We start from the raw sequence: 12,690 nt of genomic DNA on the forward strand, positions 1-12,690 counted from the left end.
CATCAGATAAATATTTTTAATCCAATATGAAAATCTTATTATTTTATTTTTAATATTTAATCCATTTGCTTTCAATGTTATTACTGATGTTGGGCTCATTTCTACCATTTTACAGTTAGTTTTCTCCTTGGATAATCTGGGTTTTGTTTCTTTTACTGTATAGACTTCTCTTGGATAAATCATCTTTTTATTCTTACATTTCTATTCTATTTATTGGTAACACATTGTATTAACTCTTCCTGAGGTTTTACACTCTAAGGATAGAGCATATATTTTTGGTATAATTGACTAATACAATTTTACTTTTATGTTAATATTAGAACCTTAGAAAACAACTTCATATACCAGTGCCTACTTTATTGAGTAATTATTGTCAATTTTAATTCTATATTTGTTCAAAACTTCCCAAGATGATACTAGTATCATTTTATACAATCAACATTTGTTAATATTTATCCACATTTTTGTGCTTTCTAATACTATTAATTCTTTTCCAGGTTTCCCCATTTTGTTTTCCTGGCACTAAGAGAAATTTCTTTAACATTTTTTACAGTAGGGTTACTGGGAATTCATTTTCTCATTTTTCATTGAAAACCCCTTGGTCACCTCCATTTCTGAAGGGTGAGGTTGTTGGGTACAGCATTCTGGGTTAGCAGGATCCCCCAGTCTTCTAGAGATGTGGTTGAATTGTCCTCTGGCTTTCCTACCTAGAGAAGTCATCTGAAAGTCTAATTTATCTTCCATTGAAGGTAATGTATCATTTTCCTGTACTGCTTTTAAAATTCTCTTACGTTGGGCTTTGGGGAATTAGTCTGATGTGCTGGGTAGCATCTTTCCATTTGTACTAAATTGAGTTCTTTGGCTTCTTATGTCTGGGGGTTGATAACTTTTCACTAACATTTAAGAGCCATTACCTTGTAAAAAATGTCTATTTATGACCTTGTTTCAACTCTTTCCTTATAGGACTCCAGTGTCTTATTCTTTTCCTTTAGACGCTCTCCCTGCGTAAGTATTAAATCTCTGTGTTTTGATATTATTGATGCTCTTTTCTGGTTTATTTTCTCAGTAACACTTTAGTTTGAATATTTTCTATTGATCCATTTTGTGGTTGATAAACCTGTCTTATTCCATATCTGATCTACTGGTAAAACTCTCCATTGAGTTCTCCCCATCCCAAATATCATATTTTGTCAGTCACTTTGATCTTTTTAGATTCAAATAGAGCTAGATTTTAGCTCTACTTATATTCTTGAAAATTTTCCCAAACTTGTTTATATTTCACTGTTTTTTAAGCATATAAATTATTAATTTCAAGTCCTTTCCTGTAAACTACAAAATCTCCATCATCTATGAATCTCTGTTTTCTGGGGGTTTTGTTTCTCTTTAATATCTTAGTTACTAGTTCTGTATTTCTATGTCTTGGCTTGTCTGATAGGAAATTTAGTGCCACATACTGTGTATGAAAAAGACACTGTGGAGCTATCTTTTTTTTTCCCCAAATCAGAGGATATCTTCCATCAAAACCAGATTTTACCACCCTCACAACTATAAAAGTAGAATAGATGCCTCATCACCTTCACCCAAACATGGATTACACCCAGGCTGTCTCCAGGCTGGGACACATTTTCGGTAAAAATCAGTCTATTTACATCTATTTTATGGTGTGACCTTCAATAGGTTCAATTGCAAATTCAGTGGATCTTTTGACTCTTTCAATACCAAGAATATTGGAATTTCTATTCTGCTTTTCAGAGTTATTTGATTTAGTCTTTATTAGGCTTTGGTGCCTCCACTCCCAGAAGCTCCTGTGTTAATGCAAGAACATTCAGAGCTGAAATGATTAGATTATGATAGCTGTAATGTAATCAGTGGATTGATCCATTTGATGCGTGAATAATTTGAAAGACTACTGCATTGGGTGGTAGTGTAGACAGATACAGTGTGGCTGGAGGAAGCAGGCCTCTGGGGTTTATATTTTGTTCTTTGTACCTCGCTCACTCACTCTCTGCTTTCCTGACCATCATCAGTGTGCTGCTGTCTTCCACTGGGCCCTTCCGCCATGATGTTCTTGGGCTCAGAGCATCTATCATAGTCACCCATCTATGGACTAAGACCCCTGAAACCATGAACCAAAATAAGTTTTTCCTTCTGGAAGCTGTTTTTGTCATGTCTTTTGGTCACAATGATAAAAAGCGAACAGTCTTTTGAACTTGCTCTACACATCTTCAGAATACAGCAAAGTCTTGAGAGAGGGATCGGTGGTGCTTGAGGTCCCCTGAGTCTCCAATTTGGTCACTCAGCTCACCCTCACAGAGGCCAGACTGTGACTGTTTACGTGTGCCCAGCAGCAGCTCTCTGTCTTCACCATGGTCATACTCTCAGCCTTTAATTCACACCAAGCCAACAAATATTCCCAGAGGGAAAGGAAAGTACAAATCAGTCTGCTTCTGAGTTTACTTCTGCTTCTCTGGAATTTCAGTCTCTTTCAGCCTTATTGCTTCAGCAGTTCAATGATACCCCCCCCCAAAAAAAAAAAAAATCGTTTTTTATGGTTTGTCTGGCTTTTCTAGTTATCACAAATACTTCATCCTGCCCTGAGGCAAAAGTCCCAATAGTCATATTACCTTTATTTACAGTGCATCTAAAAGGATACAAAGTTTACATCTTGCCTACGCTGCAGGTTTGTTTTTCTTTTCTCTTTTCTATGTTGCATCTTTAAAATATCATAGCTAGTCCTCAGGGATCATCTGGCAGCTGTGGTCACTGCAGCTGAACAACTCTCAGGTCTTGCCCGTGGGCCTGTTGCACTGTCCCTTTTTCAGAGACAGACACCATCTCAAGTATTTCTGCTGCCCTTGTTGTTAACTTTTATGGCTTGCTTGAATCAAAGCAGCTGAATTTGATCCAGGTTCAATGTCATTGCCTTCAAGAATTATCTCATCTTTCTGGGCTTGAGATAATGAGAAAGCAATGCCTGGCCTCATCCAAACCCTGTGATGTATTTTTCACCCAAGACATTTTGTATTTCACTGAGAGATTGTTCTCCTGCATAACCACGTAGGGGAACTGAGCATGCAGAACTCAGTTTGCAAGGGAAGTCCCATGTGTCACCCTTCTGCACACAACTACACCTGATGCTGACACCAGCCAGCTCCTTTCTATCTCCCCACAATTTGTCAACAAGTGTCTTCTTTTTCTTTTCAAGGAGACTGAGTTCTACATCTATGTGATTAAAGTCCCTTCACAGGGTTCCTCTGGGGCTCTTCACAATCACTGTGCATCCTCAGGGTGATGCCTACATTTTTCTGGCACATTGAGAGCCTGATTGCCGAGAACAGCCTTCATGCTTGCAAAGATGTGCAAAGAGAGCTGTACATGGACTTTGCCAGCTGTTTTTAGAACATCTTTATCATAATGAGTTCAAAGCAGAAGTCCTCTTATTCTCCCAAGTCTGCAAAACTTCCACCAGACTCATAGTCAACTGCCATGCTGGGGATGAGAGATGGTGTCCTCATTCAAGAGGGGAGTACTAGAAGTTCTCTCTGGAAAGATAACCTTGGGAGAAGGGCAAGCCATATCTTAAAACCTCAGCAGGAAGAAGCAGGAACAAGTTCCCAGGCACTGAGGCAAGAGTGTGCCTGGTGTTTTGGGGTGATCCCAGGTGAGTACAGGGGGATGAGCAGGCAAGGGTAGTTAAAAGCCCAGAGGTAGATTCAGGCCAGGATGAACCTAAGCATCACCCTGAATCCTTCATTGTCTTTTGGCACATCTTGTCTAATAAATATGTCCAACAGGTTTCGCCACTGAACACCTTTCACGTGATATCTCATTTGCAACCCACCAAACTGTCCTCCTGTATCCTGTGTTGCTCGTAGACAATTGCAGATTGAAATGGATCTTCCCAGACCAGAAACTCTGCATTCCAAGACAATTCCAAACAAAACATTCTCTTCTGCCACTCTCCCCATCCCAGGATAAGATTTTAAAAATTCTTCTCCTTTATGATACATGAATAGGCCAAATGAAGAGTAAACATTAGCCCCTTTTTCTATAACAGGTAATTAGGATGCTTGAAAATGAATAATGATTTCATTTTAATGCCTGCCACGGTATCGGAAAAGCTGAGAATTTTAGAGTTGCTTGTCCATCTATTCAAAAGTCAAAAGGATTTGGTGAATTTAAGATGCTAGCAATGAATAAAGTGTTCAATTTCTTGTTGCTGAGAAAAATCTGCAATAAAATAATCTATTGGCCTCATGACTTCTTGGAAAAATTTCTCAAAAACACAGTGCTCTGCTCTTTCAACAACTACCTGGAGAGCATTTTGAATTCCTGTTGCTCTTCCCCACACACATCATGCTGACGCACGCAGGCCACTGTCACAACGGGTCCAAACACCATTGTTGCTTTTCTAGTGAAGAAGCGGTTTCTGAGGCACACAGAAGCACCGGCGTATGCTGTCCACATAACCACAGACATCCCAATTCTTTTAATAAAACAATAAAAGCTGGTTCTGCAGGCACCCTGTATATATCCTTTGGGAAAACATCTGCTGCCTTCTGCTAAAAGCAAGAACATTGACACCCCTCTCCACATTCTGCCTCTAACTTGGCATATTTGGAAATCTAATCCCCCTTTTGTTTGCAAAAATTTTCCAAATGGTTAATAAATAATGTAAAAATGTGCCTAAAGAAAAATCACAGACACCAAAAAATGTGTTTATATGAAAACTGTTATATTGAAAATCTAATTTCTGGGGTAAAACCTTAGAAAAACTTTACTTTTTTAAAATTGTTGTTGTTGCTTGTAAGAGAGAATAACACTGCTTTCCTACAGTTAAATTCGAAATATTCTCCACTAGAGTGGGGAAATGTAGCACAGGAGGGAAGGAAAAGATCACAAAAGACAGTGAATGAACTGTCATAGTTTGTGCCAGAATCATGTTCTAGAATATTCACAATATGCCAATAGGCTCAAAATGTGTTATGGCTAATGGTAAACAAGGGAAGAATGTATGATTGAAAAGATTTGCTGGATTTATCAGATGAAGTTGAATTTCCTCCCATGTTTTAAAAATAATCTGTGGTTGATATGCACCAAGAAAATCTGTGCAATTCGTAAAAACTTCCTTAAATATCCAGTTTTTACTAACTCACATAAAATTAACACCTGGATTGTTATATAAAGAAAATATGTAAAAAATAAAACTTGTCTTAGCTGTTACCATAGATGTTACAGATATATGTTTATGCACCCACATTTATAGTAGAATACATTTATGTATATATAGCTACATTATACTATGTAGCATTGTAATATAAGTTACATCTTAAAATTTTCGTGAAAACCATACAAATGACTCTGTAGTCCATTTGGTTATTTTGAATCTCAGAAGAAATATGTGTATTTTTTTAATCTGAAGAAAAAGAAAATCTGAATTTTCAGGTGATAATTAACTCTATGAGATCTGTGAATAATTTGTGAATTTTTGTGTTTAATGAACTTAGTCTTGAATTATAAAAAAGATATATGAAAGTATTTTTTCCTATCCAAGATGTGTCACTTTAAAATTTGCTCCTATTCTGAAATACGTCTCATTTGCTTTGCTTTGTGATCACATGTGAAGCCCTAGACCATTCATGAGGAAGGAGCAGCTCTGGGTGGGCGGAGCCCAGTGCTGGCGACATCTGGGTGGAGCCAGGGGAAGAGCGAGTCAGATTCTGCAGGGCTCCCACTGCTAGGGCCACAGGAGCTGAGGTGGGGCTTTGTGTGATGGGGCGGGGGCGGGGTGTTCCATGATGGAATTCACCTGAGAATTTTCAACAACAGAGGAGGATCATTGGGCCAAAAGTAGCTGAACATTGGTTCCAGCCAGGATGAAGAATGGAGGTGGGCCAGAAAGACACAAGGCCGTTGTGAGAAGATGGCAGTGTCTTGGAGGTAGCGCTTCCTCTTGGCTTTCTTTACTTAATGTTGAACAGAGAAGCACATGACTCTGAAATGACTTCATTTGCCAACAAGTTCAGATCAGTACTCTAGCTGAGCCTCCCTAAAGCTTTCACTCTTAAAATCTCCTCCAAATGCTCTCTTACACCCTAAGAAGCCAAAGAGGAAATCCAGAATGACACTATGCACAGGACTGGCTGCAGAAATGCTACTGTCTGACTGGAGTTCTGTCCCAGACCCTGCTGGAGGGGACTGGAGGACAGGGTTTTTTTTTTTTTCTTCCAAGTCTAAATCACTTTTTTTTTTTTTTTGGACCTAATTGTTTTGAATAAAGATTGTGGACCTCTTGAAATCAGTTTTTATTTTTTTTTCCTTATTCAATTAAATACTACCAATTTTTTTTGGTTTCTTTTAAAAAATTAATTGTTTTAACCTTTAAACCAATGCTAGGAACTTCCTGTGATGTTTTTGGAAACCATTTTCAAATTCTTCTATTTTCAAGTGACTGAGTCCAAATTTGGATTCCAAACTGGAGAATGTGATCAATTTTTATTCTCTGGTTTATTCCCATTTCCTCCTTTCTGACATCTATAAGTGCTCCTCATGGCTCCATTCCGAATCGATTTAACAATGGAGCTCTGCTTCAAAGTCAGCTCCTAGGTGATCAATACCTGGTGGGGGCTTTGCCCAGGGTAGGCCACCAAGTCCTGCTGATGAATTTATCAAAATAACAGCTTGTTGAACACCCTTCTTATTTGTGCAAGACTTCTCGTGTTTTTCAAAAAAATGCTAGTTATGCATAACTGTCTTATTGTAATTCCTCTCTTTCTTTCTTCTATTTAAGCTGTTCATTTTTTATTCCAAAGGATATTGCTCTAAACTTCCCCTTGCTAAGTCTTATTTCTGCTGACTCCGGTTTATTACAGTTGTTCTGAATTCTAAGCATAATTCCCAGGATAATAACACTTGCTCTTACCTTAGGGTCATCTGCAAACCTAATGTGAGTTTTTAGATACTATTTTATTTCCTAATGATTTTGTTTTTTAAGGTGTAAGTTGACACAGGATAGCAACGCTGGAGGTATTCTGAAACTCTTATTTTATACTAGATCCAGCCACAGTCATTCTACAGGGACTATGCTATACAGACACATTCTCAAAATCATGAGTATTTGGGCTGGGGATGTGACTCAAGCGGTAGGGTGCTCGCCTGGCATGCACGGGGCAGCACCACATAAAAATAAAAGATGATGTGTCCACCAAAAACTAGAAAAAATATATATATTAAAAAAAAATTCTCTCTCTCTCTTAAAAAAAAATGAGTATTTGCAGTCTTTGGACATCATGTTGATATTTGAGTCATGTTCCATGATGACTGAAGAATAAAGGAGGCCCCTTTCCCCAGGAAGCCTGTGGCCTGCTCAGAGGTGCACTCAGGAGCAGATCATTGTGATGCAGTATCTGGAGGCAGGGACACAGATATGTTCAAGGTGCAGTGTTTAGGGGAAGCTTAAAACGAGAAGTTCAACCAGAACATGACTGAGCTGTCCTGGCAGGAGGAAGGGGAGGCACTGGGACATAGGAGGGGGTCCAGACAGGGTGCTAGGGACAGAGGGAGGCGAGGGGCAGCTTTCAAGGAGCTTTAAGCATCCAGTGTGGCTGGGAGAAAGGCAGGCATATGCCAAACCCAACCGGACTGTCCTGCCATGGGGGACTCTGGGCCTTATCTGAAGGACACGGGTGTGGATCTCTGTGTCTTAGGAAGGTATTGCTGAGGATGGATGAAGGGCTCAGGACTGATTGGGTCAGGGTGGCCTTCATCAGTGGCCACCTTCATCAGTGGCCCACCCTGATGACTGAGCCGAAGTGACCTGTGAGCACAGAGCAGAGAGAGGACAGGGAATGAGGGCCTTAGGGATCTGTGTATAGACTGGAAAACACAAGAACTGACTTTTTTCTAAAAGGAGAATCCCCTTTGTTTAAGATGTCTCAGCATACCACCAAAAACACCGCTCAAAGAACAACACTGACGCTCTGTTTCTTTTGTTGGTAAGGGCAGCCATTTATTACATCAGTGGGCTAAAACCAAGGAGCCCATTCAATTGTTTCAGTTATTGAAGACTTTTACCAAAAAAAAAAAAAAAAGAAAAGAAAAGAAAAGAAATCTCCACTGTTTTCTAAGGAGAGAAAAAGGGAAAGAATAATAGGTTTGGGGGAGATTATTCATAATTGGAAGATATTCATAATTGGAAAAGGTGTTAACAGATTTTCTGCAGGTCTCTAGAGTTTGAGGCGGCTTCTGAGTTTCCAGGTGAGTTAATAATGGCTCACCTGCTAAATGAACTTTATCATATGATCAAACAAAAGAAGTACATTCCAAAGAAAGAGGCTGTATTTAAGAATGCTGCCTGAAACAATGGTCCTTGTAACAGTGGCGGTAAATACTATAAGGCAAGTGGATATTGGCAGATGCATAGGTTACTGTGATTGACACAGAGGTCTGGAGGAAGCCACTCATAAGTGGGTATGTTTGTAACGTGGCCCTTCCATGGTGAACAGGGACGGCTCCTTACTTTTAACGTATATCCCCAACTACAAGTCCATGTGTATGAGATCAGCTGATGCCATTTATGAAAGTTTATTCTAAAAGTAGTCACAGAAATGGACCTGGCTCCTAAAGTAACTTTGAAAACTGCATAGAGGGTCTTTGCTCGCATTTTCCACATTAGATATTTTCACTGTAGGCACATGGTAGCTTGCCTTTCCCTTCCTCCTTCCTTCTTTCCTGTCTCATTCTTTATTTGATTTTAAATTAAATTTTTGAGCCGAAAATTTAATCTGACAGTCAAGAATTTAAAGATGAAGAAGCACACAGTGGAGGACATCCATGTTCTTCTATCCTCCCTGCCCCCTGCTTCCCCTCCTCCCCTCCCCTCAGGTGACAGGTGTGACACCTTCAGTCCTCACATCCTCAGGCACTCTCTTATCCACACCAACCAAGGAAAGGAGGTTGTTCAAGTTCCCCTTACTTTCAGTGAGGACTAGGAGATAGTCCAGGAGCTGACTAAACACACCCACATGTGGGCACGTGCTTGGTAAAGTTTACTTCTGTCTCTGAGGATCTACTTTCCAACAGGCCAATCACTCAGAGTCAAAAGCTAGTGGCATTTCGCTGTCTTCCTCCCTCCATTCCTCCCAGGAACCGATGAGAGACAGAGCTGAGAATTATCAGTAGAACAGAAGGAAGTAGTGGGGCTGCAGCAGCCTCCAGGGCAGGGGAGATTGGCAGGGACTAGCCCTTGTCCCAATGGTCTCTGCTTTCTGTCTGCCAAGCAGTTCTCCAAAAGCAGGTGGGACAGTCTGCAAGTCACCAACTTATGTCTTTTTTCATATATATGTTCATCTTTGGCACACACCGTAAGTTCTTTGTTTTTGGAGAAAGATGGCATGTGGATAAATGGTAAAGAAAATACTTCAAGTAGAGAAGTGTGAAGGGTGGCATTTCCTTTGCAGTAGCCTCGGGATGGGATGTATATGTAGAGAAGAAAACAAATGAGCCCGTGCAGAGAAGCATTAGGACTGACACTTTTCTGCGACTACAGCTTGTCTCGGTGCTACTTGCGTGAAGCAGTAGTGGCATTATCGAGCCCTGTGACCTGCCAGGGTCCATTGCCTGCCCTGCCCCCCACACTTACCTCTGGAAGTGCACACTGTTGCAGAATCTTAGAGGCACAGCTCATCAGCTTTTGTATGGTTTGGTTTGGATTCATAATTATACACCTGTGGGTTGCAAACTTTTTGGAGGTAAATGAGGCAAAACATTGCATTTTCTGAAATAAGCGGGTTTCAAAACAGCACATATGGTAAGAAATCATTATAAATATTCATTTCACTGAATGAGAACTGGGAAGACGCAACCAAAGCATTAGCGCTGGGGATCTCTGGTGTAAGAGTGCATTCTTATTTATTTTTCAAAAGCCTCACTGGACCAGGGCACATGTGCTCAGCAGTGGCAGGTGCGAGCTCCACCACTCCCGTGTGTTACATGAATTCTCATCATCACCACTGTTGTGGTGTCGTACCCACTGCTGTCCTGGACATTGACCACAGTACAATGAACAAGTTAATAGAACCAGTCAGTTGGAATGTGCCAGAATGCGTCAGCGTGCTGGGGTGTAATAGAGGATGAAGGGGACACAGTGTACAGGTGAGCCACACAGAAGCAGAAGGGGCAGGGATGGGTGCACCCATGGAGCGTGAGACTTCCCTAAACCTATCTGGTTCCTGTGTCTCCCCAGCAGATCAGAGACTCTGCAGCAAGGAGGGCACCTCTGTTTCTTGCTGACCTTGATTTTCTAGCACCCAGAGCAATGTCCGGCATAAGGCAGACCATGAGTTGACTATAAATTAACCAGGTTTGTGGATAATTAGAACCAAGGTAAACCAGTGGGTGTTTCCCTGGAGACACTGGAGGCCCCACCCTAGCTTGGGTGACCTCTGAAGCCACCCTGAGGGCCAAGATCTTCTGGAAGAGAGCACAGCAAAACAGAAGCCGGAGCACTTCAGTATTCCTGGGATTTTTTTTCCTTTGTATTTTTTAGCCTTATTTCTTGCTCATATGTTTTGGCAAGGATGATCTGCATGCTCTGGGGTCTAGGTAGATACACCTCAGATGAACGTCTTCCAGACTCCTCGAATATACCCTCAGAAAGCAATTGATAATGGCACAGAAAAACCTGGACTGTGAGCTGCATTTGTTGAAGATATATATGTATATACCTGACATAATTTACATACTTCTTTTCTCCTGCTTCTGAAATAATTTTTGGAACAAAACTTTTTTTTCCTGACCTTTTGAGTCACTCAAGGCCACATATTGTGTTTTGAGCTAGTCTGTTGGCAAATTTTAATGCATCTGAGTTCAATTACACTACCTTCTTTATAGATATATCATAAATGACCAGGTAAGTTATTATTAAGAAATGAGTAAGCAACCTCAGCACTTTAAAACCATTGCCTTCATGTGTGCATGCATGTGTGTGTGTGCGCGCGCGCCCGTGCGTGCACTGTGTTGAGAAGAGGAGAAACACGAGGAAGGACGAGGGAGGAGGGAAAGCAGGAAGGAGGGAAGGAAAGAGGATGCTTCCACAATGACAGGAATTAGGGTCCCCTGTGGGTCTACCTCCTAGTTCTCCTTCTGTCCCTGATCCCCTGAAGTCCCCTGGAGACAGGTGACATGCTGAGTGGAGCAGCCTGGGGCCCTTGCACATCCCTATGAAGATGGCTTGGAGTGGCTCCAGGACCCACCACATTTGCAGCCCTTGTAGATGAGTGCTTGGTAAGAGAATGCTCTGCACATTGGCAGGAAATGGTCCAGGTAAGGGAAGCCCTTTCCAGCTTGCAGAGAGCCCCTGGGTAGACTCTGGTGGGGACGGTGGACTGTGGGGAAGATTGGATTGGCCCTGTAGAGGCAACTGCCACTCAATTGCACCCAATTGCTTCCACTGAATATGCCATTCTGTGGTTGAGGAAGACAAACAGAAATGAAACGTTTTAGATGAAATTAACCCCATAAGCAAAGCAATCACGTCTAAGGCTGATGTGGCCCAGCAGTCCCTAGTTGCACACCTCTGCCCTTACGTCCTCTTTGGCCTGATTGGTGCTTCTGCTTCATGCATCTGCTCTGCAAGCCCCGCAGGCAGTTGTCCTCTTTCTTCTGAGAAATGTTTGTCCAAGCTCCCTCCTGTGGCTGTTTCCTCCGTAGGATTGATGTCCTTTTCTGGTTCACTCCCTTCCACTCCTCTTTCACGTTTGAAAGCTCCTTTGGAATGGATTGTCACTCGACTCTGAAAATTAGTCTGTTCTCCCTATTTTTCTTCACCAAGTCATTCCTTTCAGGCCTCACTTGACAGTCCTTTCTCCAACTCCTGCACGCTAGCTTCACATATCATTTTCAAAAAAGTGCAGGTGCAACTTTGCCCCAGACAGTGTGCAGAAAATTCTCTACAATGGCAAGAGTCAGCAAATGGTTGCAATACTGGATCCGCAAGTATTTTAATGTGATTTCCCCAACCCGTTAAAGGTTGAAACATTTTATCATTGATCAGCTGTATTTAGAGAACACTGCCACAAAAACTGGGAATAGAAGTATTAGTACCTTTTCTTTAAGCATGAAAATCTGTTAAGGTCTGCAGACAAGGTGTCCCCGATAGCTCCTGTATTCATGCAGGGATGTTCAGAGTACAATGGCTGGATAGTGAGAACTGTCACCTAATCAGTGCATCCTAGTTTGAATGGATTGACTGGGTGGTAACTGTAGGCCGGTGGGGGTGTGGCTGGAGGAGGTGGGTCACTGGGAGAATGTCCTGGAAGGAGACATTTTCCCCTGTCACTTCTGCTTTCTGACTCTGTCATGAGCTGAGCTGTTTTCCTCCACCACACTCTGATAACATGCTGCCTCACTGGGGCCCAGACAATGAACTCAGCCGGCTATGGGCTGAGACCTCTGAAACTTGAGCCCCAAATAAATTTCTCCTCCTCTACTTTGTTTTTGCAGGTATTTTGGTCACAGAGATGCAAAGCTGACCAAAACAAAACCTGGATAAAGAGGCAAGAATGGCCTTGTCATTACAACCATGTTACCAAATCCTGCAGAAAACAGGCACCTCGACTGGTTATTTGTGATTCCTCATGTGTCTCACGACTCCCCAGTTCATCTTTTTATTATTGGAATCCGGCATGCTGC

General features: G+C 41.6%; 1 pseudogene; it reads right to left on the reverse strand.

Annotated features, from left to right (window-relative positions):
* Positions 1–2,760: 2,760 nt before the first annotated feature.
* Positions 2,761–3,345, reverse strand: LOC143407911 (large ribosomal subunit protein uL6 pseudogene; annotated as a pseudogene).
* Positions 3,346–12,690: the final 9,345 nt, after the last annotated feature.

This window comes from Callospermophilus lateralis, chromosome 10 (assembly GCF_048772815.1).
Source record: "Callospermophilus lateralis isolate mCalLat2 chromosome 10, mCalLat2.hap1, whole genome shotgun sequence".
NCBI lineage: Eukaryota > Metazoa > Chordata > Mammalia > Rodentia > Sciuridae > Callospermophilus > Callospermophilus lateralis.